The sequence below is a fragment of the Erpetoichthys calabaricus genome, chromosome 1, assembly GCF_900747795.2.
Source record: "Erpetoichthys calabaricus chromosome 1, fErpCal1.3, whole genome shotgun sequence".
Taxonomy (NCBI): domain Eukaryota; kingdom Metazoa; phylum Chordata; class Cladistia; order Polypteriformes; family Polypteridae; genus Erpetoichthys; species Erpetoichthys calabaricus.
In genome coordinates this window covers 67,597,911-67,618,410 of record NC_041394.2, presented here as the reverse complement: position 1 = coordinate 67,618,410, position 20,500 = coordinate 67,597,911, and the positions used below count along the sequence as shown (strand labels likewise).

Here is a 20,500-nt window from a genome sequence, read left to right as displayed (position 1 = left end):
CCTTGATGCCACACCTCTGGACCACAGTTCCTTTTATTTACCCAGGGGTCTCCCGATCACCTTGCCTCCCGTCCAATGCTTGCTCTCCCAATTATACCCTTAATTCTTTCCAAATGTGTCTCTTGATTTACTCACATTTCTTATCTTTTCTTCTCTCATTCTCAATCTTTTTTTTGAGATTCTCTCTTTGTCCTAGTCAGACTCTGTTCTGTACCCCATAAAGGTGCTTTGCTTAACCATGCACAGAGTGTCAATGAGGAAATTGGCTGAGCTGATCATGTTTACACATGAATACGCAATCGGTCAATCTCAACATTAAATGCCCCACAGCTGTACTCACACCCACCATGTCTGAGCTATACCATTTTTATTAAAACTAACACACTACCCTAACTTGCTTTACCATATGTCCCTGTAATTTAAGCAGTAAAATATTTGAGTCTCACCAATACCCTAAATTTTGCATATACTTCAACCATCTCTGATGTGTCAAATTAAAGTCTTGTAAGTGATTATAGGGGTGTGGTTGAGATGTCAAACATGAAAAAAATTATTGACTTCATTTAGAGTTATTACCGGTGGTTCTCCTTCAACTAGCGTGTAGAAGACTGCAAAGTCCTGTTTAGTACTAGGAAATATTGGACTGTAACTTTACAAGCAAATCTGCAAACTGGCTTAAGAGCTAATCCAGTCCCCATTTGTTATCTGTGTGTAATGAAACAGGAAGTGTTGGGATACAGAGTATGGCACGCTTGAGTCCAGATCCTCAATGAACTACCAAGGGTGGAGGAGTTATTTAAGGGGAGATCAATTCTGTGTAGCCTGGAATTTTTTTTCTGTGCTCCATTGAGAGTTGTCATCCACCCTTTTCGGTCTCACATAGATAACAAGAATTGGCTGTAGTTACTTACTGATTTTTACATGAATATATACATGTTTCTATTTCTGTGTAAATATATTATTGTATGGTGTTTTTGAGCTTAATAATGCATTTTTGTGTGTAGTTTAATGTTGCTTTATACCTTATTTTAGATGTATTCTTTTGGCAAATGTCTACAACTTGCTGAACATGTCAATGGAAATGTGCTTTATAAAAATAAATTGAATTGAAATTAATTGAACTTGCCTTTAAAGCACATGAAAGGATGTTCTTCACCACAGACTAAGTCATTCCAAGAGCCATCTGACTGGAGCACAGCACAGAAAAACTCCCGTTTCCAGTTTGTGTAGGCCAGAGGCTCTCCATTGGACCAGTGCCAGTTGTCCTTTTCATGGCGAAGTCCAATCCAAGAGTATTTATTTGCTGTAATTATTAGCAGTTGATCATTCATTGTTTGGTTCTCAATAGTCACCAAGTCTGTGTAGTGTGCTCTGCAGTGCTTCTGAGCATCATTCCAGGAGAATAAATATGACACAAAGTTGTACGTGCTGGTGCAGGAGACTGGAGTGCAGGACTCTGAAAAATATTGTGTACAGATATAAATATTTACAGTAATATCAAGTAGCTTGTAAAGCATATTGTAAAAGGCACTAGAATGAGTATTTTAATTTTAGAAATAGCTAATTTTATAGGTTTTTCAATTATTCTTACACCTCTTGGACAGTTTGTAATCTGAATTAAGAGATGCTCTTCTAGGTCACATACAGTACAGTAATATAGAAGACTTACTGTTGTAGCACAAAAAGTAGTTCTGGGAACTACATTGATCATCATTCCAATTTGACTGTGAAAATGCCACACACTTTTCCAATTGATGAAAATTATCTGGTTGTTCATCTCTCCAGTTTTGAAATTTTGAATTCCCACCATCAGACCATTTCCATGGGTTATTAAATAAACCAATCCAAAAAGGGAAATTCTTAGCATTTTTCATTATCTCCTGATTTTCAGTCTCATTTTTTATACTGACCAGGTCTGTGTAATTCACGCGACAGTAGTTCTGAGCTCTACTCCAGGTCAGGCTCTCATTTATCCAGAAATACCTCTTACTAATGTTATTGGTTTCTGTGGAAATAAAATGTTGAATTAGCTCAGCCAAATAAAAGAATTCTATAATGGGTTGAATAACTCTAAATTATATTAGAATGGCAAAATGTACATTGGTACTTGTATGTCATATCAAGCCGCTAAACTCTCCATACTTAATCCATGCAGTATGTGTGAAAACATTTCCACTTTATATTATAAATACAGAAAACGTTTTTTATGTCATTTGTCTGGAAATGTGGAAGTTATGTTTTTATTGTTTTACATTGCCTTTTAAAAAGTCACTGGGAGTAGTATTTGTACTTAACAGAGAGGCACCTATGCATGAACATTTATAAAAAAAATTTGATTTGTATGTGCTGCAATACTCCAACTAAAGTGGGAAATTTGTTATTTTTTGGATTTCCACAGAAAAAAAAAATTGGCGCCAAGGAACTTTTCTGGGTTGTACTACCACAGCTATGCTGATGATACGCAGCTGTACTTATCAATAGCACCTGATGACCCCGACTCTGTTGATTCACTGACACAATGTCTTACGTGTGTTTCTGAATGGATGTGTAGTAATTTTCTCAAACTGAAATTTTAGTGATTGGCAATAATGGATATAATGAGGGTATTAGAAATAAACTTGATGCATTAGGATTAAAAGTCAAGAAGGAGGTAAAGAATTTAGGGGTAACTGTTGACTGTGACCTGAATTTTAAATCACATATTAATCAGATTACTAGGACAGCATGTTTTCACTTAAGAAATATAGCAAAAGTTAGATGTCTTATAACATTGAAAGATGCTGAGAAATTAGTTCACGCTTTTGTTTTCAGTTTCGATTACTGTAACACACTCCTCTCAGGACTACCCAAAAAAGGCATAAATCGATTGCAACTAGTGCAGAATGCAGCTGCTAGAATCTTCACTAGGAAAAGAAAATCCGAGCACATTGCTCCAGTTTTGATGTCACTACATTGGTTACCAGTATTATTCAGAATTGGCTTTAAAATACTGCTTATGGCTTATAAAGCCTTAAATAATCTAAATCCATCTTATATTTCGGAATGTCTGACACCTTACACTCCAAATCGTAACCTTAGATCTTCAAATGAGTGTCTGCTTAGAATTCCAAGACCTATACTTAAAAGAAGTGGTGAGGCAGCCTTCTGCTGTTATGCATCTAAAATCTGGAATAGCTTGCCAATAGGAATTCGCCAGGCTGATACGGTGAAGCACTTTAAAACACTGCTGAAAACACATTTAACATGGCTTTCTCTTAGCTTCATCTTAGTTAATTTCTGATGCTCTGTATATTCAATTAATTATCATTATTCATGGTGGCTCCAAAATCTGTACTAACCCCTACTCTCTCTTCTGTTCTTTTTCCAGTTTTCTGTGGTGGTGATCTGCGCCACCACCACCTAATCAAAGCACAGTGATGTCCCTACATTGATCAATTAAAGACTAGGGGCCTCATGTATAAACAGTGCGTACGCACAGAAATGTTGCGTACGAACCTTTCCACGCTCAAATCGCGATGTATAAAACCTAAACTTGGCGTAAAGCCACGCACATTTCCACGGTAACTCATACCTTGGCGTACGCAATTTCTCCGCTCGGTTTTGCAGACTGGCGGCACCCAGCGTCAAAGCAGTGCTACTGTTCCTGTGTGGTTACCCTTTCTTAGATCCACATCCACGGCGGCGCCTTTATCAAATACACTGAAATTAACCGCATATCATTCATAAATTTAATGCATCTGATTGTAATTAACCTGTAACAATATAATGGTCCACAGAATGGTCAAACTACTGTTCCTGTGTGCTCATCCTTTCTTTCTTAGCTCCACATTCCTGACGCGGCTTTATAAATACACTGAAATTAACTGCATATTGTTTATTAGTGTAATGCATCTGATTGTAATTAACCTGTAGCAATATAATGGGCCAGGGAATAGCCATAGTATTCCAAATACCATAACTGCTTTAGCATTGTTACGCTCACTGCATCTTGTTCTTCTTTTTGCTGCTCCCATTAAGGGTTGCCACTGCGGATCATCTTTTTCCATATTACTCTCACTGCACCACTCGGAGTATTTATATCACTGTATCTGAGTGTGAATCACAGCAGCAGATGATCGGAAAGAGAATTATCGGTATACAGTTTCAAGTACACACTACCTCAACCACGGCAAAAAGCGTCAAAGCCTTTCCTGTACGGACCTCGTGTTTCAGAAACAGTTTCATCCCAAGAACTATAAACGCACTCAATCAGTCCATCAAGTGCTCCTTGTAGAACTGTTTGTACTTATAAGTACAATCACCTCACTGTAAACTTACACTACAGTTATAATATTGCACAACCTGCGCTACTTTATAAAGTGCGTATGATGACAATATCATTTTAAAGATGAAATGCAGCAAAATATGTTGCTTATAGTATACAGATAAAACTTTAACTTCATTTAAATAATCTGTATTGTTAATAATTAAACATGTGAGGACACGGTGCCGCAGCGTATAGCTAGTTCAAGGATAGCTCCTGCCTTGCGCTGTATTCGTGCTGGTGCCGACGCGACACTGGAAGGATAGACGATCAGAATAATTAAACATTTACTACGAAGATATTTCAATGTTCCTTAAAAGTTTTGAAGAATCGGCGTTCTAAGCTTACAAATGGCTTAACGTCTATTACAGGGCTGATGACAATATCATTTTTAAGATGAAATGCAGCAAAATATGTTGCTTATAGTATACAGATAAAACTTTAACTTCATTTAAATAATCTGTATTGTTAATAATTAAACTTGTGAGGACACGGTGCCGCAGTGTATAGCTAGTTCAAGGATAGCTCCTGCTTTGCGCTGTATTCGTGCTGGTGCCGACGCAACACTGGAAGGATAGACGAATAGAATAATTAAACATGTACTACGAAGATATTTCAATATTCCTTAAAAGTTTTGAAGAATCGGCGTTCTAAGCTTACAAATGGCTTAACGTCTATTACAGAGCTGATTTTGTGGCGATTGGAGAAAGAAAAGTATGGACAGGAATTGGAGGTTAGTACGTTTGAAAGAGACAGTACTTCTGTAATAAATTATTTCATCGAAGGTCGCACATGGTGCAGCAAGCCTCTTGCGTGAGATATGAACAATCACTGCGCCACCGTGTTCCCATGTTTAATAACATGCTTTCATTCCTGTCATCATGAAAATGATATCACGTATACATCTCAGTATTTTAATTATTCAGAGAGCTGTAATATCTCGAATGTAATGCATTCTGTGTCCTGTCGGAGAAAGAGAAAGAACGGAAGCATGTAGTGATTCACACACATAGAGCACATAGAAGATCAAACACAGAACAAAGCATTTAACATGCTACTTGAGAAACTAGTAAAATAAACGATTTTAAGATGAAGTTTATGATGTTCTACTTCAATGGCAAAATAAACTACGTGATTAAAGTGGAAATTTCGAGATTAAAGTTGACATTTCGTACTTTTTTCCCACTGTGTGCCTATGTTTTTTGTTTGTACCCTAATACGCTTTCATATGACACTCAGACGGTGGGCTACGACTTGCCTTTTCACGGCGACTTTGATATGTGATTTCTTTTTTATTTCGGGCACTGTGCGACTTTGTGAATTTGATCTTTCGAATTTTTCCGACACTCTGTCACTCGATCAACTTTCTTTTGTTCATTATACCACAGTTTAAACCAACAAATAGTACATTTTTCCTTTGCCTCCACTTGGTATTCACTGAAATTCTTATATTTTCCCCTGTGCTTTTCCCATTGTCTTTTCACAGAAGGCTATTTATATTGATTTGCATATTCAAAGAGGCGTAATTCTGGGAGGAGTTGGGGCGGGACAGAAGGTGCGTGCACGTGCGTTACTTTTCACGCTGATCGGGATTTATGTAGTGGAAGAACGTGAAAGTATGCGTGCGCACAGATTCCTGCATCTGGATTTTTCTGTGCGTACGCACAATCCGCTTTTGTGCTTACGCCATGTTATAGTGTGAGTTCTACGCACGGCATTATACATGAGGCCCCAGAAGTCCATGTGACCGTCATCATCAAGTCCTTCCATGAGGACCCTGAATACAATGAGGACTGATTGAGATCATTTATGTTAGGTAGAATGCATCGAGGGAGCTGGGTGGTCACGTGGCCTGGAACCCCTGCAGATTTTATTTTTTCTCCAGCCGTCTGGAGTTTTTTTTTGTTTTTTCTGTCCTCCCTGGCCATCAGACCTTACTTTTATTCTATGTTAATTAGTGTTCTCTTATTTTAATTCTTATTTTGTCTTTTTTTTCTTTTTCTTCATCATGTAAAGCACTTTGAGCTACATCATTTGTATGAAAATGTGCTATATAAATAAATGTTGTTGTTGATATTGTTGTTGTAACCTGAGTTTATCTGTGACATGAGGATGCTTTCTTATTTACATATAAAGTCAATTCTCGTTATCCACGGAAGTTACGTCCATGAAGAACCCAGCAGAAACAGAAACCGTGAATAAGGAAGCATTGATTATTTGAGAAAAATGTAGCTAGGACTCCAACTATGGGGAGAAGCTACAGCGGAGGGATTAAGGTCAGACAAACATGCCAGCCCTCCACTCTCACCCCTCAATGCTTGGTAATGATCCTTCTGCAGATATACCTATAGAAACCTTGTTACAGCTGATGCAACTTTTACTTACTCTGTAGTCAAATATAATTGCATTTTTGGCACTTAACTGGAGGTTGTGATTGCAGCAGAACAAATCTGAGGATCTCACTAAACCATCCAATCAGCAGTAGTGATGGGTTGTGTGTGGAAAGGGCAGGGTCTTAATCAGTATGAACTTATAACCTTGTTTCTGTGGAACAATCGAAAGCCCTGGTCCACATCAATGAATGGTTTTCAATGCCTTATCCACACCTCTCAGCACCAGGTAAGCACATATCAATTCATTCAGTGTAGCGTGTATGCAGCCGTGGACATCTAGTGGCATCACATTCCTGTCATTGCTCAACTTCATATATTGCGCATATGCAATAGTTCTCTTGGATTTTTTTCTCTACTGTTCATGGCCATGATTAAAAGCATAAGTAAACTGTGGGTGTTGCAAAATGGGTTATACTTTTATAAATATGGATAAACAAATCCACAGATAGCGAGGATTTACTGTAATAGTAATGATTTTTAAAAACCTGCTTTACTCAGGGAAAGATAAGATCCTGATAAGCAGTAATATATCTTAAAAAAAGCCTGTTCTACTTGGAGAATACCAGATCAGAGCTAGTATAAACTAAAAACCAGAAACCTCAGCACACAAAGTGTAAACATGCAAGGACAAAAAAAAACTGACTTATCCCAAAAGATACATTAAAAAGTTGAGCTGGTAGAAGTATCAAAGACATAAGTCATGTCTAAACAGGATTGATCAAAAAGAGACCTGGATATAAAATACAACATCCCATTGGCCCAAAAAATATATCAATAAAGTGCAAGACAGAAATAAATTCAGGATAACAGAGAAGCTAAGAATCTGTCTATGATTCCACTTATAAAGAGACCAATCATCTTACTAAGATGAAGAGCCTCCTGTTTATTTTACATTGAAAACAACCTCTCTTGTGGACTAAAAATTTATGACCAGTGTATTTCTAGGTTTAGCATATTTTCCAGTTTTAGTTTTTATTTAGTTTCTGACATTATTTTTTAGTTTTAGTTTTTTGCCATTTTCTAATGTTAGTTTTTATTTAGTTTTTCATTTTTTTAGTTTTTATTGTTTTAGTTTTTTGACATTTTCTAATTTTAGTTTGTCATTCTTGTTTTTGTTTATGTTAAGTTTGAGTTTTTCAGCAATTAATGTCCACATGGACACAGTTTTGCAAGTGTAAAACATAATTTTTCTCTATAGTTGTTAAACTGTATATCATTCATGTTGTACCTATCAGCTTAATCCATGCAATTTTCTTGTCTGTGACAGCTTCATTTTCTCCTGATAATGTGTCTTTCAAGGTTTCCAGTATAATCAGACAATTCAAGGATCAAATAGCAAATGTGTTCTGATGCCATTTGTTACTTTAACCTGCAACAAGTTTAAGCAAATGGTTACTTAATTTCAAACATGCTGACTTTTTATTTTTAAAAGTTCCTTTATGAGTAGTAAGATCATTCTATACATATAGTCTCATTTTATATTTATTTTTGATATCTTCTAATTCAGGCTATATGTCATCTACCCATTTCGAAACTTTGAAAGAATGTTTTTTTACAGTGAATTCTTGCTTTACTTATTTTTGAAAATACTATTGAAGTCACTACTTGAATAGCGTTAATAACAGTAATAACAGATGTAGAAATGAAAATTTTCTCATGTATATACTGCATTTCTACTTACTGTAGTTCTGATGGTGCGACTGTTTTAATCAAATCTGTACCTCCAAATTACAGCTTTACTCATGCTGTTCACCAAGGCAAGAAAGGCAGCAGTTTAGCAAATAGTTATTCAAGCCAGTTAAAATGTAAAGATGTCGGCTTTGGTACATTTGCGTCTTTTGAGTATCTTGCCGTTGTTATTCAAGGAGTTTCTCAGTCTCTAGTATTGTCTGTGTATAGACCTCCTAAATATAATGTGTCATTTTTTGAATAATTCTCTGACTTAGTGTCAATTATAATAACTAACTATGACAGGTTCCTAATTGTTGCTGACTTTAATTTTCATATTGATAATCAGTGTGAACTGAAAGCAATAGAATTTATGAGCATCCTGCACTCTTTTGATCTGAGCCAGCATGTTAGCCAGTCAACACACGGGGATGGGGGTGGGATGTGGTGGCATACGTTGGATTTAGTGATTACTAAAGGATTACAGGTTGATGTGAGGCAGATCGTGGATATTGGTTATTCAGACCATTTTCTCTTATTATTTAATGTAGAAATACTGATAGCTACAACTAATGAGAAGCGTATTGTTAAAAAACACTTTTTTGATACATCTGCAGCTTCAAAGTTTGCTAACATTTTAAACAACCAGTCCATTTGTACAGCTTACTACAATAGTGATAATAATGTGTATAGTGTGGCACTAGGGGTCACTGTTTCCCCTTTAAACCCAACAGACAGACACTCAGGAAACCGGGTAAAAGCACCAAGAACTATTTTTATTCCTTTCCCTTCTTGTACAGTGCCCTCCAAGAACCACAGCCACAATAAATGCAAATGAACATAATAATAATTACTATTCTCTTTCTCTTTCTATTTCTCCTTTGCAACTCCCAGCAAGCTTTGTCTACCTCTACCCGACTCTGGCTCGCTTGCTGGGTCTTCAGGAGAACTATGTATAGTCCTGCTCTTCCTCCCTCGTGACTTGCCAGCACTTCTGGGTCAGATAGAGAAGTCAAAATTTCTTCAGCCCCGAAGTACTTTGGGGTTTCCGTTCTCGTGATTTTGCACTTCCGGGCTATGGGAAAGACATGACTCCCCAGGTCCTTCCACAGCACCCCCTGGCAGCCACCACGGCACCCAAAAGGGCTGAGAAACAGAACTCCAAGGCCCAGGATATGGGCACCAGTACACTCTAGGGGAGCTGCCATCTAGCGTTTTGGGGGAGGCAGTGTCCAAAAATAGCTGCGTTTCCCCATCCTTCCATTTCAGGGGTGTCCCAGCCGGGCTGAGTTGCCGGTTGTCTCTTACAATAGCAAGGTGGAAAGTTTTAATGTGAGATCTACCACTGACATAGTCACTCCTGAAAAGACATTTAAAAAATCCTCCAACATTATTATACTGTGGAAGACCCAAAGAGTGTCTGATTTAAAGAAAACATACCGGAGAGCTGAGCGTAAATGGACAAAAACTAATTTTATAGTTCATTATGAAATATTAAAGACTGAAATAAAAGAATACAACAACAGTCTATCTTGAGAGACTGTGCTACTTCTCCAAAATTATAAATAATAATGCTGGTAATCCAACAGTGTTATTCTTTACTATTATTCATTTGCTAAACCCAGGTCACTCAATGGAATTCCTCCAAAAAACTTCCAGTGAATCTTGTAAGGCTTTTGCTCTATTTTATAATCACAAAATTAATGATATTAGAAATACTATAGTACATCCCTCCAAAGCTGATTCTATTAAATCCGGGTATTCCATTTTAAGAGAATTAAATTCTTTAACCAGGATAGATTTACCTGATCTATTTAAAATAATTTCTCAACTGAAACCCTCCACCTGCATCTTTGACCCAATACCAACAAGCTTCTTTAAAGAAGTATCCGATATGCTAATTGATAATGTGCTCAGCATAGTAAATTCATCATTAGATACGGGGGGTCTTCCCAGACAGTTTTAAGACTGCTGTTATTAAACCCCTGCTCAAGAAAAATAATCTCTTTAACAATTTTAGACCTATTTCTAACTTGCTTTTCTTAAGTAAAATTCTAAAAAAGGCAGTCATTATGCTGCTAAATGATCACTTGAATAAACATGCTATTTTTGACAAGTTTCAGTTAGGTTTTAGAACAAATCACTGTACAGAAACTGCACTAGTTAAAGTAGTAAATGACTTGCAGGTTAATGCAGACAAAGGCTGTTTATCTGTTCTCATCCACTTAAATCTGAGTGCCACATTTGACACATTGATTACAATATTCTTATAGTCCATGGGTGGGCCTCTCTGGCAGTATCTTAAATTGGTTTGAGTCTTACTTAACAGGCAGAAATGTCTTTTGTTGTGGTAATTATACTTCAAAGACACATGGTATTCTATATGGTGTTCCACAAGGATCTATCCTGGGTCCACTGCTCTTTTTCGATCTACATGCTTCCATTAGGTCAGATTATCTTAACACTAGAATTATCAAAGCCAACGAAAACACTTGTAATTCTGGCCCACCTTAAATCCCTTTGCACCTCTACATCAGCATCTTTTGTCTTGTAAATGTGTTGATAAGCACAAGCAGCCTCCTATCCCATCCCCACCACCCATCGCCATAGCGCAATTCGCAAAGAAGTATCTCAGTGCTCAGTGTTTATCTTGGAGTGAGTTGCATAAAGTTGTATAGTGAAATAATATATTGTTATTTGGAACACATGCATTTCATGTGTGTTCTGTGTCTACAACAATCTATGTAAACACATTGTTAAAACAGAAACGTTTTTCATGTTTTAGCAAAAAATGACAAGATGTAGTTATGAACTGTATAATGTGTGAAGCCTGAAGTCCAAATATCAAATAAACACTTTCACAAAAGGTGCAAGCACAACACAACAGTTTTCGTGGTGCAGCGGTAAGAACTGATGTCTTGTAATCAAGAGGTGGCTGGTTCAATCCTCACTGCCTCGCAAATTTACCGTTTTGAGTAGTGAGCTGCTATTACACATTAAAAACATACATTTGATTTGCGTCTGTAACAGCCGGTGTAAATTTGTAGTACTTGTAAAAGTTAACTTTTTTTTTTTTCACTTTTATTCTCTCAGTTACGATCACGATACAACCACGTAGATCTGACGCTGTTAGTTTTTAGTAGAAATTGGGAATAACTGTAGATGTGAGTGGTGTTTTGAGACAATGCAACTGGAAATTCTCTGATCTGGAGGGATAAAAGCTGACACACAAACGCTGGTGAATCATGCCTTCTTGGTATCTCATTGTCACCTGAATTTTTTTATTCAGTTTTATTGTGTGTTCCTGCTGATGCTGAATTAGTATGCACCTTATGGTCCACGATGTCAAAGCCGCACTTACAATAGGTATATATGATATTTGAAATTATTCATTTTATGACCTGTATAGTACATTTTGGAAAACATTGTGGCACGGATGCAACATTATTTATATTATTCATATTCATTTGCATAACTTCTTGCGGTTGTAATTTGTAAGCACATTTTTTTTTCCCCCCGATCTTGCCCAGTCTCCACATTTTGGTGCATGGTGGTGTTTCTTTTGTACTATAGGACATACAGAGGAAAGAATAGTACAGAGAGGTCAGTTCAGCGCTATATGCAATCATCAAATTCAAATGTTAACAGTTCCCACACACCCAAGGACCATCCTTCCGACATTTACAACATGTGTACCTGTTGCAATGTACACACCTCTCTCTATGTTGTGGTTCCTATTACATTGAAGTGACACCTGACATTAACTGAGTTTCTTTCCTGGGAGAAGCAGCAGTCTTAGAACAGAAGCTTGTTGATGCTGCATCCTCTTTTTCTTTTTCCATCACCTTTTCTTGTAAGAAGCGACTATGAAGTTACTCTGCAAGATAAGCAAAGAACACTCTTCTTTTCTCAGTGGACCCGTGCTTGCCTTGTACAGTACATGTGTGTTCATCGACGCCAGGTCAAGTGTGTTATAACACACAGCAACTGGCCACCTGCATGTTCCTGCTCGCACTGAATAAACTCATGCCTACCTGTTGCATGATGTCAACGCAGCGCCGGGGGAAAAAAGAAAGAGACAAATATATGTGACATTTTGAAGAAATCATGTGATGACCTGAAATAGTACCAATCAGAAAACATCAACGCACTAATGCAATATTATTTGAAAACGAATAACGTCAGATCGGGTGTACATTTATGCTGATGCTGTTAGTTACAGTCTGATCGGGGTGAGGGGAGGGGAATTGCGTGAATGTGACTGACAGAATAAAAAAAATAAAAGAAGTGGTGAGGCAGCCTTCTGATGTTATGTACCTAAAATCTGTAATAGCTTACCAATAGAAATTCACCAGTCTAATACAGTGTAGCACTTTAAATAGCTGCTAAAAAACTATTATTTTAACATGGCTTTCTCAAAGCTACATTTTAGTGTAACCTTGATAAACTATATATGCATTGAATTATTATTTTTGTCATATCTCCACAATCCATACTAATTCCTACTTTTCTCTGCTGTTCTTTTTCTAGTTTTTCTGATCAAAGCACCATGCAGTCCCTACATTGATGGATTGAAGGCAGTACCCCAGATGTTATTTTTATTTTTTATAAACTTTTCTTTCTTCATCTTGTAAAGCACTTTGAGCTACACCACTAGTATGAAAATGTGCTATATAAAAAAAATTTTTGTTGTTGTTTCTACAAGCATACAATATACATCAAATACTGAACATCTGTCATAGCAACATTTCAGATCATTCACTTAATAAGTAGCATGCAAAACCTGGGGAGCTCCCTGTGAGCCTAAAGTAGAAGGATGTCTTTTAAAAACACATGTAGGAATAAACAGATTTTTGCAATTGAGAGTGCTTAATGACACACTTTGAATATTTATAAAACAATATCTGATGTTACATACACTTAGTCCACATATGCACGGGGAGAACATGCAAACCTCATACAGAAACTGAGTAGGTTATCGGTCAAACCTGAGCTCTTGACGCTATGTAATAATAATATTAATGATAATCATAATACATGTATGTACAGTATATACAGTATATATGGCACCTTACTAATGATAAATGTGCTTCATAAATAGTAAAAAGAATACAATAGCAAAGATGACATTAATAACACAGGATACAAACTAATATCAAATTAGAATAAATATTTGAAAGTCAAAGTTTTGAATTAGATTAAGAAGCAAGCGTAAGGAAAAAGAAGAAAGCCATGAACAAATAATACAATTTTTATATGCTTACATGCAGGAATACAAACGTAGATGTTACAATTACTCATGGTGATATATAATAAAGAATAGGTTAAGTGCTGTAAAATAAAAACACCAGACGGTGTCATCTCACTTACAGATGTAAACTCCTCAAGGTTTTTTTTTTTTTTTTCATTTTTGTGTGACATATCCAATTTTCAGTCTGCAATGAGTCAGATAGTTCTAGAGCTTTACTGCTGATGAGCCATATGTTAAGCACTGCAATGTTAGACAAAGAAAGTCTGCTACACACAGATCCAATGCTACAGTTTATTTCAATAGAGCAGATTTGGTACATTACTCTTTTAAAAATAAACTGGGATGGTGTACTTCAGAATTAACAGTGCTGATGAAGCACAGCACGTCATGATCTCCTGTTAAAAACTCTGCAGTGCTGTTGCATTCTAAACATATTAAGATAATTGCAGTCCAACCATTTACTGTCGATGAAGCTCTGTTACAACGCACTGCCCACATTGAAACATCAGTGCTAATAACCTGAAACTAAAACTAAATGTATGTTTGTAATGTCTGTTCGGTTGATAACAATGATTGCATGCTATGCATCTGCTTAATCTGTCACTGTTCATTAATTTCATTTTGTTAACCGATTAATGCTGGTAATTTAGCTGCTGTTGATGATTTAAGTCACTATTGTTCCTAAAAAGTTATCTCTACATAAAATAAATAGTGTTGCTTTATTTACAAAGATTTTAGGCCTTTCACTAGATTTACGTCCTAATAATCCACATTACTAACCGAGAATGGTAAACCGGATGGACGCAGGAACATCCGGCCATGGGCCGTGGACGCAAAAGACGTACTGCGCAGGCGCCCCAAGAAATGAGGCGCCGCGACCACAGAAAAAAGGAGTCAGACGCCGGCGACGCACACGGCAACGCACACAGCGCCGCACGAAACCCATTGCACACGAAACGGGATACACACACAAAGAGGAGGATTCCACAAGCCCCTAGCACACACAAAAAAAGAAGCCGCTCGCGCCCCACAAATCCCCCCCCCCCCCACAAGCAACGGACGGGACACACACAAAGAGGAGGATTCAACAAGCCCCTAGCACACAAAAAAAAGAAGCCGCTCACGCCCCACCAATCCCACCACCCCCTCCAAGCAACACCCCCCCCCCCCTCAGACGCCCACGACACACAAAGCCCCCCTCCAGTAACTGAAATAAGATATGAGGCGACGCGCCCCTAGAAAACCAAAAAGAAAGGAGTCAGACGCAAGTGCCACATAGCACACGAAACGGTACGCACACAAAAAAGAGGATTCAGACCTACCACACACAAACACCCCCTCCACTAACAGAGATAAAAAAAAGTGAGGCTACGCGCCAAGAAAAAATGTCTCGGCTCCAAAAACGCAAAGCTCAAATAAGCAAGGGTTCAAAACGAAACACCTCGAGTCTCACAGATACAAAAACGGCAGCGAAGGGACAAAATAAATAAACGCAGACATCTACAACGCGCATCTGAAATGCCGGTAAACAAGCAGGCAACGCTCCAAAAAGAGAAAGCTCGACTAACCGACAGACAAAAACGGGCAAGGCTCAATACAAACAATGAACGCCGTAAACTGCAACGGGCTTCTCACACAGCACAGGCAAATCGATTACAGCTCCAGAATAGCACGTCCCAAATCCTGCACATACAACGACGCGCCTCTCAAACGGCACAAGCAAAACATACACGTCAAGGACATCAACGACAGACACCTGCTAAACGATTGCGCCAGTTAGCTGACAACGCCTTCAATAATAAGTCCACTATTCATGAAAATTCATTGGGATTAATGAATGTCATTTGCAATCGTTGTCATTCACTTAACTTCCCTGAAGAAACAACTGGCAATACAAGTAATGAATTTACACGTTGTTGTCACAAGGGTCAAATTAGACTGCCTCCTTTACATTCATATCCTGCATATCTACAGAAGCTTCTAACTAACGAAGTACCTGAAAGTAAAAACTTTACGAACTGCATTAGATCCTACAATAGTTCATTTGCTTTTGCATATACCGTAGTAAATATCAGGCCTCCAAAAGGCAATGGCCCATACTGCTTTCGCGTATGTGGACAAATATTACATCGCATTGGAACAGTGCACCCTGAAACAAATCAAGAACGCAAATATGCATAAATCACGTCGGCACCTACAACAAGCTTCTGAAACCGCGGAAGAAAAAATGTCTCGGCTCCAAAAACACATGTCACTCCTTATTCAACATACCGGTCCCAATCACAGAAACATCGGTATCCACTATGAAAATGAACAGTAACAATGCACGTGACACCCGTCTTGCCACACTATTAATTATAGATGAATTTACAATGGCATCCAGTCACTTACTCAACACCATTGATAAACTTCTACAAACGTTGATAAATAATAATATTCCCTTTGGAGGAAAGGTACTGTTATTAGGAGGAGATTTTAGACAGTGCTTAACTATTGCTCCACATGCAATGCGCTCAGCTATTGTTCACTCCACCTTAAAATACGCGGACAATTGGCATTGCATTGATGAATAATAATTTTCCCTTTGGAGGAAAGGTACTTTTATTAGGAGGAGATTTTAGACAGTGCTTAGCTATTGCTCCACATGCCATGCGCTCAGCTATTGTTCAGTCCACCTTAAAATACAATGTCATACATAAACAACAAGAGAGCGAACTACAATACATATACAGACGGGAGACCTGATTGGTGATAATACGAAGAAACGAACAGTCCGCATATTAACAGTGAGTGCGATCCTCCTTATTACTTATCCATATTCCTAACGATATGATCACGGGTACAAAACTAGGCGGCTCGAGTAACGGGACCACAAACACGCACCCGCATCAAAAAAAAAAATTCATGTCAAAACCTACAACGTGCTTCAAAAAAATCTTACGCGGACAATTGGCATTGCTTTCAAAAGATACACTTAGTACAAAACATGCGATGTCCACATCCCGCATATAACAATTGCTTATTACAACTGGGAGATGGTACACTCACCAATACAGATGTACTTCACCCAGATATTATTACAATTCCTCAACCCTTTATCTGCGACGACTTACTTACGGAGATATTTGAAACAGCAATCTCATTAGACCAAATACCCCTTTTAACACAACGGACTATATTATGTCCAAAAAATATTAATGTTGATCACATTAATAACCAGGTCATTTCATTACTTCCTGGAGAGGCACGGCTCTTTCTAAGCTCTGACAAACTTGACTCTGATGACGACAATGACCATCTTAATTTCCCCTTAGAATATTTGAACACTATTAACCCAGCCGGATTACCACAACACAATCTTAGCCTTAAAAACGGAACAATAATCATGCTATTAAGAAACCTTAACACTAAACAGGGTTTATGCAATGGCACACGTTTAGTCGTCAACACCATTACACACAATGTTATTCAAGCGACAGTTCTTACAGGATCACATGCTAACAATACTGTTCTGATTCCTAGAATTGACCTTACAAGTTCTGACCTGGAATTACCTTTTACACTTAAACGTCGACAGTTCCCCATTAGACCTGCATTTGCCATGACCATCAACAAATCACAAGGACAAACCATGGACAAGGTTGGCATCTACCTCTCTGAACCCGTTTTTGGACATGGACAACTTTATGTTGCCTTCTCACGTGTTCGACGTTCATGTGACGTTAAAGTTAAAGTTATAAATGCTCCATGCCAAGGAAGACTCATTCAAGGACAAGACACCATCTTTACTACTAATGTTGTGTACAAAGAAATATTCCAATAAACCATTACACTGTGCAAAGCACTTTATTATTTGCTTTCTATATGCATCATCCACACCTTCACACTATTCTATATCTCATTCATACATCTCACTCTTTGTCATGCCCCAACACCAGGGGTTGGCGAGCGAAGCGAGCAGGGGGCGGAGCCCCCTAGTAAGGAATATAAAACTTCTGTATCCTGAAGTTAGTCTAGAGCCTATCATGGCAAGATCAAACAGGAGTTTGCCTTGGTATGGTGTTCATTCATCACAGGACACTCTCACTTCCACAGGATCAAGAGTAAAAGACACTAAATAACCCTAACATACACATAATCAGGATGTGGGAGGAAAACCAAGGGCCCAAAAAAAAACTCCTGCAGATGCAGGGAGAAGGTGTGTATTCTACTAAGGTTATGATTGGAACAAGATTAAAATCCAGACTCCTGGATCTACAGGGTAGTATTCTTCACCACTATGCCACCATGCTGATGCAAAACATTATGCCTGTATTAGTACAGCTACTACAGTCTCCCAGAAGAAAGTTGTTGGTGTCTTTGTATCTAAATTGGGGACAAAAACCAATTTTAAAAATATTTAATGTTAATCATTGTACTGTGCTATGAATTATTTACAAAAGAATGAAACTCAGCACAGAAAGATGCTCAAAGATTTTATAAGGAACTTGAGTTAATCTAAAGGTATTTCTTGCTTTGTGAATGTTGAGGTACATAAGTCATCTCTTAGAAATATCCTGAGTAAACATGGGACATCAAGAAGACTGAAGTACCTGATTTAAAAAATTAAGAAAGTTATGACTGAACTTGATCATTTGCTTATAAAACTATACTTCTCGAAAAATATTTTCTGGAATAATGAAATAATGTTTGCGACTTATGCAATTGAACAGAAGAACTGCCCAGTACTGGTCAATAATGAAGCTGAAATCCTTTTGTTATTGGACTGCATTGTTACTTCAGGGTGGCCTGGACAGGAGGCAACCATAAATTTCTCCATTAAATAGAGGGCATGAAATTTAAAAAAAATCAAAGATAATACTGCACAACAATTTTTTTGCAAAGTCTTGTTTCCTGAAAAGTTTTTGCTGTTTGTGACAGGTACCTACTGGGTATGCACAAATATAGTTTGGTTTTACTGCATCACGTAGGAACTCTCAGAAGTAGACATTTATATGTTTACGGACAGTAACATATTTAGTCACATTTATGCTTCGCATAAGCTATTAAATTCAACAGAATTAAAAGTGTCTTGCTCCTAATTTTCTTTTGTATTCAATGTCTGGTGAATCACGTTGCAGTGTCCAACAGTAGTCAGCAAGCATTGACAGATTCCAGTTGCCCTGGTATCGTTTCTCCATCGTAGCAATGTCCTGGTGAAACCTTTCACCGTGTTCGTCACTGACAGCACCGAGATTTGCAGGGAAGAAGTCCAAGTGTGAATGGAGGAAATGAATCTTGAGTGACATGTTGCACTTCCTTGTCTTGTATGCTTTGAGAAGTTTGTCTACCAGCTGAATGTAGTTTGGGGCTCTATAATTGACCAGAAAATTGTCAACAATGTCTTTGAAGGTTTTCCAGGCAATTTTTTATGGCCCAACTAACAGATCTTCAAAACGCTTGTCACTCATAACATGTCTGATCTGGGGGCCAACAAAAATGCCCTCTTTGATCTTGGCGTCAGTTATTCTTGGGAATATCTGTCTTAAATAATGAAAACCTTTGCCTTCCTTGTTCAGTGCTTTCACAAAATTCTTCATGAGTCCCAGTTTTATGTGAAGAGGAGGCAAAAATATCTTTGCCAGGTCGACATGTGATTAATTTTTTACGGAGTGGTCAGTTCTGTCGGGAATTGTATGACTCTTTGGCATGGCTGTCCCATTCACTGATGAAACAGCAGTACTTTGTATAGCCAAGCTACAGTCCTAGTAACAGAGCAACGACTTTAAGATCTCCACAAATATTCCAGTTGTACCTGCTATACAGGATGTGCTTCAGCAACAGTTCCATATCTTCATACATTTCTTTCATGTGTGCTGCATAGCCAAAAGGTACTGAAGGATAAACGTTGCCATTGTGTAGCAGAACAGCTTTCAAGCTTAACATTGATGAATCAATGAAGAGACACCACTCTTCCGGGTTGTGATCAAAACCCAAGGCCGAGAACAATCCTTCAATGTCACAGAAACAGAGACTGTCGACTTATGGAAAAAATTTGGTTATAAATATGGCCTCGAAACACAGAAATTGTTGTACCTGGTGTCAGCAAACACTGTTCCTGCAGTCTTGAACCCAGCAGCTCGGCTTTTGCTTTTGACAGACCCAAATCTCTGACCAAATCATTCAATTCAGACTGTGTTATCATATGTGGATTGCCTGATGAGCACGGTTCAAACTCCGGGTCAATGTCACTGTCAGTACCCTGCATTGCAGTTTCTTCATCTGGTTCGTCTAAAGTCCAATCCTCTGGTGGTTTCGGAATTAGAAGACTGTCGTCATGTGGCATGGGTCTCATTGCTGAAGACAGATTAGGATATTCAATTGACTTCTTGTTTTTGGCAGAGAAACCAGACACATTAGTCAAACAGAAGTAACAGTCTGTCACATGGTCTTTCTGTTCTCATCATATCATCGGAACAGCAAATGGCATCGTCTTTCGAGTGCCACTGAGCCAGGCTCTCAGACTGATAGCACAGCAAATGTGAGGTGCCCATTCCTTGTCTTGATCACCAATTTTGCAGCCGAAGTATAGATGATAAGCTTTCTTCACAAGAGCAGTCATCCAACGTCTCTGAGGCGCAAGTGTATATTGCCGCAGATATAGCAGAATGTATCACGGCTGTTACGATATTGACAAGACTTATCGTACAACACCAAAATGTCTATAACATCAAGCTTACTTATTGTTATATTGCTACAGATACTATACTTTATTATACTGATACTATACATGCACACTGAATATCTATATTAACCAAATTAGCAGGATTTGTCTATGCAAGCCACCTTTATAGCATGCTGAGGCAGCGTCAAGATCATTCAGACCTGCCCAGGATGTCAACTTCC

The 20,500-nt window shown here is 38.1% G+C and overlaps 1 protein-coding gene across 4 annotated transcripts in view; it reads right to left on the bottom strand.

Annotated features, from left to right (window-relative positions):
* LOC114651415 (macrophage mannose receptor 1-like) overlaps positions 1-20,500 on the bottom strand; it is a 425,221-nt gene that overhangs the window by 201,379 nt on the left and 203,342 nt on the right. The window lies entirely within an intron of this gene.